This window comes from Pectinophora gossypiella, chromosome 1 (assembly GCF_024362695.1).
Source record: "Pectinophora gossypiella chromosome 1, ilPecGoss1.1, whole genome shotgun sequence".
Taxonomy (NCBI): Eukaryota; Metazoa; Arthropoda; class Insecta; order Lepidoptera; family Gelechiidae; genus Pectinophora; species Pectinophora gossypiella.
The window spans coordinates 17,148,533-17,159,218 of NC_065404.1; the positions used below are offsets into that span (position 1 = coordinate 17,148,533).

The following is a 10,686-nucleotide window of genomic DNA, read 5'->3' on the forward strand; positions in this document are numbered from 1 at the left end:
TGATGGGAATAACGGGCGTGTGTTCTGTCTGCCACAAACACATCTAGGTCATACTTCCATCAATCTGCTTCAAGATGGAACTATAAATAATTCAAACCCACACCGTTACAAAACGCGTATTGTAAGTCTGCTAAAAATTACGCCACGATGCTCCAGCAAGGCGAACACGCAAATAGCACGTTTATCATCCTCCAGAGACGTAAATCCAAGACAGGGCCGTAACCAGTAGCTGGAGAAATCCAGATTTGACATTGATTTTTTAAATTAAACATTTATAAAAAATATAAAAGTATTTATAACTTAAGTTGTTTGTTATATCTTTGTTAGTAAACAAGCTCGTTTGGCCGATGAATAAAGGGCCCCAAGAATAACAACGTAAACAAAGAAAAAGATAAATATAAATACTGCTTGTAAGACTTTACCTATGTTAAAAAATGTTGCGCGCGTAATTAATGCGTTCGCGTCACGTTACAGAAAATAGATTTTGAAATGTCGCGTAATTCTTTAAAACAATGTAGGAGCTCAGTAGTCGCCAGTGGACCGCCCCCGAGAATACACCACCGACACCACAATGAATTCCGCGGAAGGAGTGAATCTCGTAGCCACCTACTGCATCCTGCTGCTACTCTTAGTATCACTCTGGTTGCTGTACTCAGCTTTCTAACACTGTAAGTACATATTATTATTTTCTTCATTTTCTGCACCTCTTTTCTCTTAGCTTCTATTATATTTGCAACATGTATATCCGCTTCATTTAAACTTGAGTTGCAACCCTGATTCTGTGGTCGTGAATCAGTTTCTCCACCTAGCAACGACCATTTTATAATCTCGTAGGTGTGTCTATAAATTGTTGCCTCCTCCTGAAAGATTTGAGTAGGACATAATGATGACACCGCGGTTAGCTGTTCTATTTTTATTTTTCTCTAGAAAATAATGAGCCGACCTCCAAATAATATGACTGAAGAATTAGATCCTGATGAGTAAATTGTAGCTAGAAATAAGAGAACTAAGGAGTTATATTCTTCTGGACTTTTATAATAAGTAACTCCATCTAAGCTAAACAGATATAATGATGTCAATTTAGAGCAACCGTTTCCAATTATCAGCCTCTTTGGAATCAGTAATGAAGATTTGAAAATTCCTGGAGTTTGCAAATTTTGAATTCCTTCGAGTAGGTCCCTGTGTGATGACGTACAATACTGCGGATATCGGAATTAGGATCCCAGTGTTCGGGAGCTAGCCGCGGCATCAACCATGCCTATCAACGCGGAGACGGTCAACTTGGCCGCAACCTACATGATCCTCGTCATCTTACTCTTCTTCCTCTGGCTGCTCTACTCGGTCGTCTTCTAGTGCCAAGTGAGTGGAATGTGCTGAATATGAAGCTAGTTTAAACCTTGTTTTTGGATAAGTACTTAATTTATTTCTGAAGTTGCCTTGTGAAGTCTATTTGACTAGAAGTAAAATAGTCTCCTTTTGTGTCTTGTTCTATGATGTGGATCGTGACGACGTATTCAATATTTGAGGCTACGAACTATTAGTTAATACTTTCATTACACGTTATGAAGCTGATGTTTATCAGGGCACTAAGACAATTAGTATTCTTCAGGATGAGCAGAATTATGTTTGAGTTAAGGTCTTAAGCGCTGTAGGTACGACGTAAACTTAATGGTTATAACCTGAGAATGGCTTAGAGGTAATGACACCGTAATGAAAAATAAAATCCACTTGATATCAACTCAGAATAGGTCTAAATCATCCTCAAAGTTTTCGTTATGGTGTCAATAACTTATTTCCCTTAATTCTCTGAAATAAAACAGTTGATTTCAAAATGATAAACACAACATGATAAAAAACTGAAGGAAATAGCAAATATTCAAATAATTTGTCATGATTTATTTTCGTATATCGTTATCAGCGTTAGCAGTAGTCAAGCGACAGTCATCTAAACACTGTGACGTCGGTTCCAGTTCCAATTCTATGAGATATTTCAATATCCCGCTAGAAATATCCCAAGTATCGGATGTAGCGGCGTCGCGATATCGTCCACCTGTCATCAGTATTGGGTATATTTGCGACGAGCGTAGGAGGCGCGGGCGCTGTGTCGCGGGTTGTCCAGCACTAGTCCAGTGGAGCTTGTTGTCCAGTGCAGCTGCCGCCATGCCGAACCACGAGACCACGAACCTGATCGCCACCTACCTCATCCTCGTTTTGCTGCTCGCCAGCTTGTGGTTGCTCTACGCGGGAATATTCTGAGGTGCTTCACGTGTTTTTTTTCCTTTTACAATTTTTTTCCATCAGGCAGCGATTCGAAACTCAAAAAACATTAATGTTCGAGTTTTGTGATGTAATTTTTTCCAAAGATTAAAAAATAACAGCATCATCAACTTTGAAAGGATAATGCTGAACTTTTTAGTAATATGACAAATATTAGGATTAACTATTCTGTCATCAAATTAAGTTCATTTAGTTGACATACAGCATAACGCCTGTATCCCAGAAGAGGTAGGTAGGTGTGGAGAGTATACACACCCACTCCTATGCTGATGTCGTTTCATTGATTCCCAATACTTCGTCAAGGAAGCGGTGAAGAAGCAGCGAAGGAAAACATCGTGAGGAAACACACATTCCCGAGAAATTCTTTTTCGGAGATATGTGACCTAACCTATATTGGGCTGGATTTCCGCGAGGGTTGGAAGGTCAGACAGGCGCTTCTGTAAAAACCGGACCTGTAAAATCCTCAGGTTAAACGGTCCCTGTGAAAAACGGGATAATGTTAGGGAGATGATATGACTTAGTATTCGTGTTAATTGTAAAGTAAATATCGGAACGGTTCCAAATAACAAATCACTCCGTGACATTAGAAATTTTTGGAATAGCCGCTTGTTTGTCTACGAGGGTGGTGTCATTGTTGTTGTCAAAGGTGTGGTCCATCTGATAGTCTTGTAGCTCCTTGATGCTTCGGTGAGTGAGTAAAACTATCTTAATTTATCAAAGCGAGTGAGTTATGTCAGGGACCTTTGGCAGCTCAATAATGACCCTGACACCAGGATTGATGAGATTGGTGATCCACTTCACATTCACAACCTGAGTGTAGTTTGAACTGAATACCAATCCAATAGAGACTGACGTACAGAGAATTAGCATCATGAAAAAACGTTTAATAGTTGCAGAGAGTTCCGTGCTCTATAACATTCCTCATTTAATTTTAACACGTAAATCTATGTGCATCTATAGCCTCAAATTTAGATCGAGTTTATTTTCAACCAGTCCTTAAATAAAAAGGAAATCGCCTGAAATATTCTTCATCAACATTAGTTGATGAGTAGAGTAGTCAGAAAATAGCTTGAAGAGCTTTTTAGCAAGTTTATCTAACAATATTTAAAAAATAATAAACCAAACCACCTGCTCAAGTTTATTAGTCGGCATTGACTATTAATCGTTAGCAATCAAATTTTACAGCGTTCAGATGTTTACTTTATAACCACCTATAAATTAAGTCGCCGGCGCAGCGCCAACGGTAATCTGCTTCCATCCTATAGTTACATTATTTTACATCGATGTTTCCATCTAACAGAGTACCTACACGCAATTGGATATGAAAATACCTAATTATGATGGTGTTTTTCTAGTAAAATCCAATCGGACGTTTGAGTGAGGTTAAATCGGATTTGGCTTAAATAACCTTTTTATTTTAATAAATAAGAAACAAGTCTGCTAAGGTACAACCTCTCAACCAATTTATATTTCGAGAAAAAGATTACCTTGTGCCAAAGGTTTCGTTTGAAACGAGGATCTAGCAATTTTGCTTACTTATTTAAGTATTTAACAGTTTATTGTACACAGACTAGAATATAAAGACAAAGTGACACACAGCCTACTTCGACAAAATCTTCCGACAGACCGAAAAAGAGGTAGAGTAGTCCGACAATAACTCAGTATGACCATTTAAAAAGTGACGCAGTTATTGTTGGACGCTTCTAAATATAAATGCAAATATACTTTATTGCACCAAAGTAAAAAGAAATAATTACAAAAGACTTTAACTAGGTACATGACAAATGGCGGCCTTATCGCTTAAAGCGATTTCTGCCACACAACCATAAGGCGAGGAAAATTTAAAAATTGAAATTGAAAGATTGCGGGTAGATAAAAATCTACCCTATCTTTCAATTTAAATTTTTTAACTAGTTTTTTAACTAGGAGAGGAATATATCAAAACATAGCGAGGTTTTGCCTGTTGGATTCATGTTAATCTTTGAACAAAGGGACATAAAAGCAGACCACTATAGTAACATAGCAAATAGCAAACGTTGACGTGAAGGTAAATACCATTAGATCAGTTTCAGTAAATTGAACCGACAACAGACAATGTTTAAATAAATATCAATGGATGGAGATAAAATAATTTGTGAACTGCTCTATTTCAAGTTTCGGTTTGGCGTAAACATGTCGAAGATACATAAACCATAGATCTACAGTGTTATTCTCTAAGGAAAATCATCCTTATGTAACTTATGATAACATCAAAATATCCTTAAAACGTCGATGCGTGTATACTCGAGATCGACCGTGATGATTTCCCGCCATCGTTCAGCTCAACTATCTATTTTTTTCTATTTTTTTTTTCTTTTCTTTCTTTTTTTATATAGATAAGTGTTTTTGTAATATTTTCCAGTACTTTATGTAAGTAGTTATTATTGTATGTCACAATATAACTAAATGTGCTGAGCGCTATAAGGTTTACTTCCATCGATATATTTACCACATTTATGACAATAAATTTTCATTTCATCGGCAGCCGTAACTCGACGATTTCCCTCACTCAACGTTTATCGCTATCGGCCCACTAGGGTCGATTAATTCTTTCAATTATAATCCTCTCCGACGTTGCCCTGAGCCGAGGTTCGCCCCCAACTGGGCAAGCTCAAGCAGTTCTGATTTGCTGGTAGAAACTAGCCATCGAAGATAATAATTCGTATATAAAAACTAGCCATGTCGGATCTTAGGCTACAATATATTATGTTAAGTTATCAGAAGAAATTATATTTTAAATTATTTTTATTTATTATATTTAATTATATTTATATTTATTTATTTAATTATATTTTATGTTGTTATAAATAAATAATAATAATAATTGCTGTTGGCCTTATTGCTAAGGCCGCCTATTGTGCTTATGTTTGTTGTGCAATAAAGTATTATTGATTGATTGATTGTTTGATAAATTACAGGATTGACCATTGATGGCAGCCATTTTAGATCTCACTTCTTTTATCGTTGAAGTCAATAACCAAGGCATAGGTATATCATAATATTGAACTTGGCTCTCATTTCACATTTATGTTTTTGATGGGATTATTAATATATAATGAAAAAACTATGAAACAAAATCATCGGTTGTAATTATTAGCATATTATTATAATTAGGTATAGTAAAAATATGCATAAAAATACTTAACAAATCAATCTGAAAAGTATGAAAATCAATAAGTACTTACATTGTACATATTACTGTCAAGAACATTACAGCAAGAATCTCTGCCTATAATTAGTCGATAAGTACTTATAAAATTCAAGTGAAAATATTCGAAATTTATTTTTTTTACATTTTCTTTAAATATTTCAATACACTCTTGTTGCCACTCGGTTCAAGGTTTGCAACTGCATTAATGCGTTGGACAGATCTCAAGAATGTGAAGTACTTACGTTTTGTTGGAGAAAAAAAAATGGTTTATTTTATAATGGTTAAAACATTCCGAGACGCCTTTGCGAATAATAAATGTGGAGTACAGTATCTATTGAGTTTAATAACAAGTACCACTAGTTTTTTTTTGTTTGTCTGGTTTCTTTTATATATTTGTGTATTTTGACGTATTTTAGTGTAGGTTTTTTAATTTGACTTTGTTATATATTTTATTAACATTGCAACTATTAGTGAGTAAGTAACAATTTGATGAATAAATAAAAATATAAATTAACATTAAAAAAAGGTAGCACTTACTCAAGTTAGTACTTACATAAGAATTTCGTGGTCTCGCGATATCCATCATAACTCTACTAAAACCGATTCGGAGGGGGAAGGGAGGTCAAAAAGGCCCTATTAAAACAATTCACCTAAAAAAAGCAATATTCTTATTTGACATTTGTTGACAATGCGCACTTTTTTATTAAGTATGCGCAAGTGCCAAGTTGCAATTTAACTTTTTAGATTAAATGCTTTGTTGTGGCTTTTTAGCTAACATGTGCTACGTGATATTTTGTCACGGTCATTTTATCGATTCTGACGACATAATTATGTCGTTTTGTCGATTGGTGCTAATATGTGAACCCAAATAAGTCATGTCATCCAAAATACGAACAAAATCACGTGGCACGCATGTTAGGGAAAAAAATAAACTTATCGATTTTGACAAAATTTATTGAATCGATCGATAATTTTATCAGCTTTCGCATGTTAGCCCTGTTGATTTTGTCTTATTATTATTACTTATACACTAGTCCACTCGAAGGACGTAATATACGATCCCGACGACCCGATTACCCTAGCCATAGAGGCAGCCAATCAGCTCGCGACACCAAACACTTCAGGACCCCGATACCGACCCCGCCGGCGTGGTCGACGATTTCCCTCATTCAGCGCTTATCGCTATCGACCCACTAGGGTCGATTAATTCTTTCAAATATTTTTCCTCTCAGACGACGCCCTGAGCCGAGGTTCGCGCCCAACTGGGCACCCTCAGGCCTGTTGTCTTAAACGTTGTACCGGGTGAGAGCCTTCAGCGCTCCCCATTTGTCCGGCCAAGTAGTTAATGCCATCTGCGGCAAATCTACAATAAGTCACGTCAAAAAAAAAAAAAAAAAAAAAAAAAAAACTAGTCCACTCTATTTCACATTGTTAAGCTAAATGACAGACATACTTACTTAACAAGATTCTTAACAAAATGTTATCCGAGGAATTAGCAGTAGCTTTATAGTTTAGTAGAAGTTATTAACATGTTTTTGCAAAGTCAATTAGAAGCTCAACGTTTCCTGCGCTGCGCACGCGGCGGCTACTCTTTTTATTTACGACGCAGCTTTGGAGAGCGTTCAATCCATAAATCATACCTACTCAGTCAAAATATCTCTTTGATTGTATTACAAAAGGTTTATTTCAAGCGATATCAAACTAAGTACTTTTGGATTTAAGTACTTTTACTTTTTGATGTCACTTGTACTTACTTTTAGAAGTTTTTAATATCAGTGGGACTTCTTTCTTTCTTAGATTTGTTTTTCTGATTTTTTGACAACCACTGTGGTTATTATGTGGTACATCGGCTTCTCAAACGGGGAGCGCCGTTGCAAACCCCGGTACCGGTTTTGCATCAGTGAGTTATTCATCATCATCATCATCATCATCACCAGCCCATTAACGTCCCCACTGCTGGGGCACGAGCCTTCCCTATGGATGGATAGGGAGATCGGGCCTTAAACCACCACGCGGGCCCAGTGCGGATTGGTGGTTATTAACGACTGCTAATGCAGCCGGGACCAACGGCTTAACCTGCCTTACGAAGCACGGAGGAGCTCGAGATGAAAACTTTTTTTTTGTGGTCACCCATCCTATGACCGGCCTTTGCGAAAGTTGCTTAAAAAACTTCAACAATCGCAGACCGAGCGCGTTAACCGCTGCGCCACCGAGCTCCTCAATGAAATGAGTTATTAATTTATCTTAAATGCACTTTCCACTAACACAGTTGGCTCATTTTAGACGGCGATACCACCTGTCACGTTGGCCTAACAGAAAGCTCGGTGAAGTAACGTGTATGAACTTAGTTTATCGTATGGTGAATGTCTAATAAAAGAGCAAGAGTGCAGTCAGTGAACCCAGCGAATTATTCGTAAACGGTGGCGAAATTATGAACCATCAGTTGTCATGATTGTAAAATTTATGTTTTAGTAGGTATCAGTTAATTTATTAATTTTGCAAGAAACTGATTGGACTTTTCAACCTTATCATAACTCTGACGTACCATTGGGATTGAAGAACGTGCAGTGAAGAAAAATAAGACGCTAATCGTAACAGCGGTTTTTAAAGAAAAACAAATTCAAACGTCTCAAAACTATTTACGGAACGCAAAGAAATCTAATGTAACTCGAAAACATTTTCTAGCTGAAAACACGTCGTTGCGTGCTAAATGCGACCTACGGTAATAAAAAAGTGTGTTGACGAAATGTATAAATACATTAAAATACACAAAGAAGACCATTTATCATTCGGTTGGCGAACGAGAGAAGTGAAATTAGCTGTGAAAGCAGAAGCTAGAGGAAAAACAAAAGTATGAGAGATAACAGATGTGTGTGTGTGGACGAGGGTGTGTCATTCGATGACAGATAGGTCGTGCTCGCTTGCCAGGTGATAGATGACATACGACTAATTGTTCGGATAGATATTTGAAGTAGGGGTGGTATTTATTTATTTAAAAAAGTACAACCAACAAAAACAAACATTCGCAATAAACAAATAAACTAATCGCAGCTTAGATCATGTTAATGTGACAGTTCTTATATAAAAACAGGGACTTGAGCATGATCTTGAGGACAGTCTCAGCTGAGATTGATTTATTAATACCACTCTTTTAGTATAATGAAATGGAATTATGACATTGACAGAGACTCCCCGAACGGTGATTCCCGCTACGGCGAGTGGCTTGAGGTCGCGTCTGTGTACAGTTCAAAGCACAATCCTCGATTTATTACTACTAGCATGCTCATAATGTACCTCACCAATTAAACAACACAGAAAAATAAATCACTAATGTACCATAAAATTAATGATACAAAAGTAACCTAACCAATTAAAGAACACAGAAAAATAAATCACTAAGTACATAAATGTGTCACAAAATTAGTGATACAAAAGAAATCATTTAACAATGAATGTTTTCTTCATCCGCACAAATGAAGATAGGCAGTTTATTAATCTTTAGTTTAACGGCTTTAACGGTCTCTATGGTCCAGCGTGTTTTGAGCGTTGGGCTCACGATCCGGTGGTCCCGGGTTCAAATCCCGGTGGGGACACAAAAATCACTTTGTGATCCCTAGTTTGGTTAGGACATTACAGGCTAATCACCTGGTTGTCCGAAAGTAAGATGATGCGTGCTTCGGGAGGCACGTTAAGCTGTTGGTCCCGGTTACTACTTACTGATGTAAGTAAGTAGTCGTTACATGAGCCATGTCAGGGGCCTTTGGCGGCTCAATAGTAACCCAACCAACCAACAACTGACATTATAGAAGAAGAATCTTTAATAAGTGCAAAATAAATGCTACAATTTTAAAACGTATGTTTTAATACTGCTATCCGACCGTGTCTCCAAAACCTTGTCTATATTTAACACTCGACGTCAGTTCGCGTTTGTGGGACATTTTCATAATTATTTTTGTCTGGCCTAAGACTTAACATAAATAACAGATAAAAGCGTCATTTAATTAATATAAAACAACATGTATAAACGCACAAATATCACCAGATGTGAATTCTACATAGTTTATGACGGGCGTTTCCGGAATTATTTGTGATAATATTTTCTTTGCGCTCGTCACGAAAATTGCTATGGATTTCAGCCAAAATATCTAATTGAATAGTAACGAAAATGACGGATGAATTCATATTAAAATGAATGCTAGGCGGAACGTCGTAGCAAAATCATAAATTCAAGTATATTTTTACAGCAGTTGGAGCTAATTTCGTGGTTTGTGGAATTCCCGAGAGATTTTTGCACATTAGAATGTTTCTTGTGTAGGAGAGGTGTCATGTTCTTTATTATAAGTACTGGATACATTGCAGAGTTTTGTTAAGGTGTAGAGTTGTACTAAATTCTTGATTATTAATCGCCTCTTTTTTATATTTGCTAATTTAACACTACACAGTGCATCAGAAATTAGACCAAAAGCATTATTTACACATAGTAGTTATGTTGTTTGAAGAAAGCCGTGTAGAATAAATGTAGGAAGAAAGAGCCGTGGTAGCCCAGTTGAAAGAACGCTTGACTCTCACTGTAAGGTCGCAGGTTCCAATCCAGCACAGGCCTAAACCAATAATTTTTGAAATTGTTTTCAACTTCATGCTTGGACCATAAATGATTATCACCTGCTCTGCGGACAGATGAAAGAACTTAAAACATTTAAAAATCTACTATCATGAATATCATCTAATTTTTTTTCATTTGTTTTCAGGTAATGGCCGAGAATCAACTCAAGAAATGAGACCAATGGCCGAGATGGGCATGGAGACAGAACATGTACATTAGTATAAGAAACCGTAATTTTAGTAATAAGGTTTAATTTAAGCGATGTTATTTACAAGCATTTATTAAGACCAAACTCAGCAGCTCACAAACCACAAAAACTACGTCAAAGATAGACACAGAAACAACAATAAAAAAAAAACACAGATCATCGAAGGAACTTGAAGGTTGAAGAATAATTTGAAAATGGAAACACAGAAGAAAATAATTTTGGAAAACAAGTAAAAATAGATGTTTACCCATGTAAAAGAAGTGAACCAAATCGTTGCTGGGCATTCCAAAGTATTTATAAAGACAACAGTCGAATGAAACAACCAAATATTATCTTTTGGTGCCAAACATCTGTTATTTATATCGTTGTTGTAAATTAAGGGTTTTGTAATAAAGATCTTCTTTTTTA

General features: G+C 36.4%; 1 long non-coding RNA gene across 1 annotated transcript; it reads left to right on the top strand.

Moving 5' to 3' along the window:
• Positions 1–36: 36 nt before the first annotated feature.
• On the top strand, positions 37–10,686 carry LOC126371149 (uncharacterized). The gene is made up of 2 exons (XR_007566966.1): positions 37–668; positions 10,216–10,686. It is a non-coding gene; the product is annotated as an uncharacterized LOC126371149 (long non-coding RNA).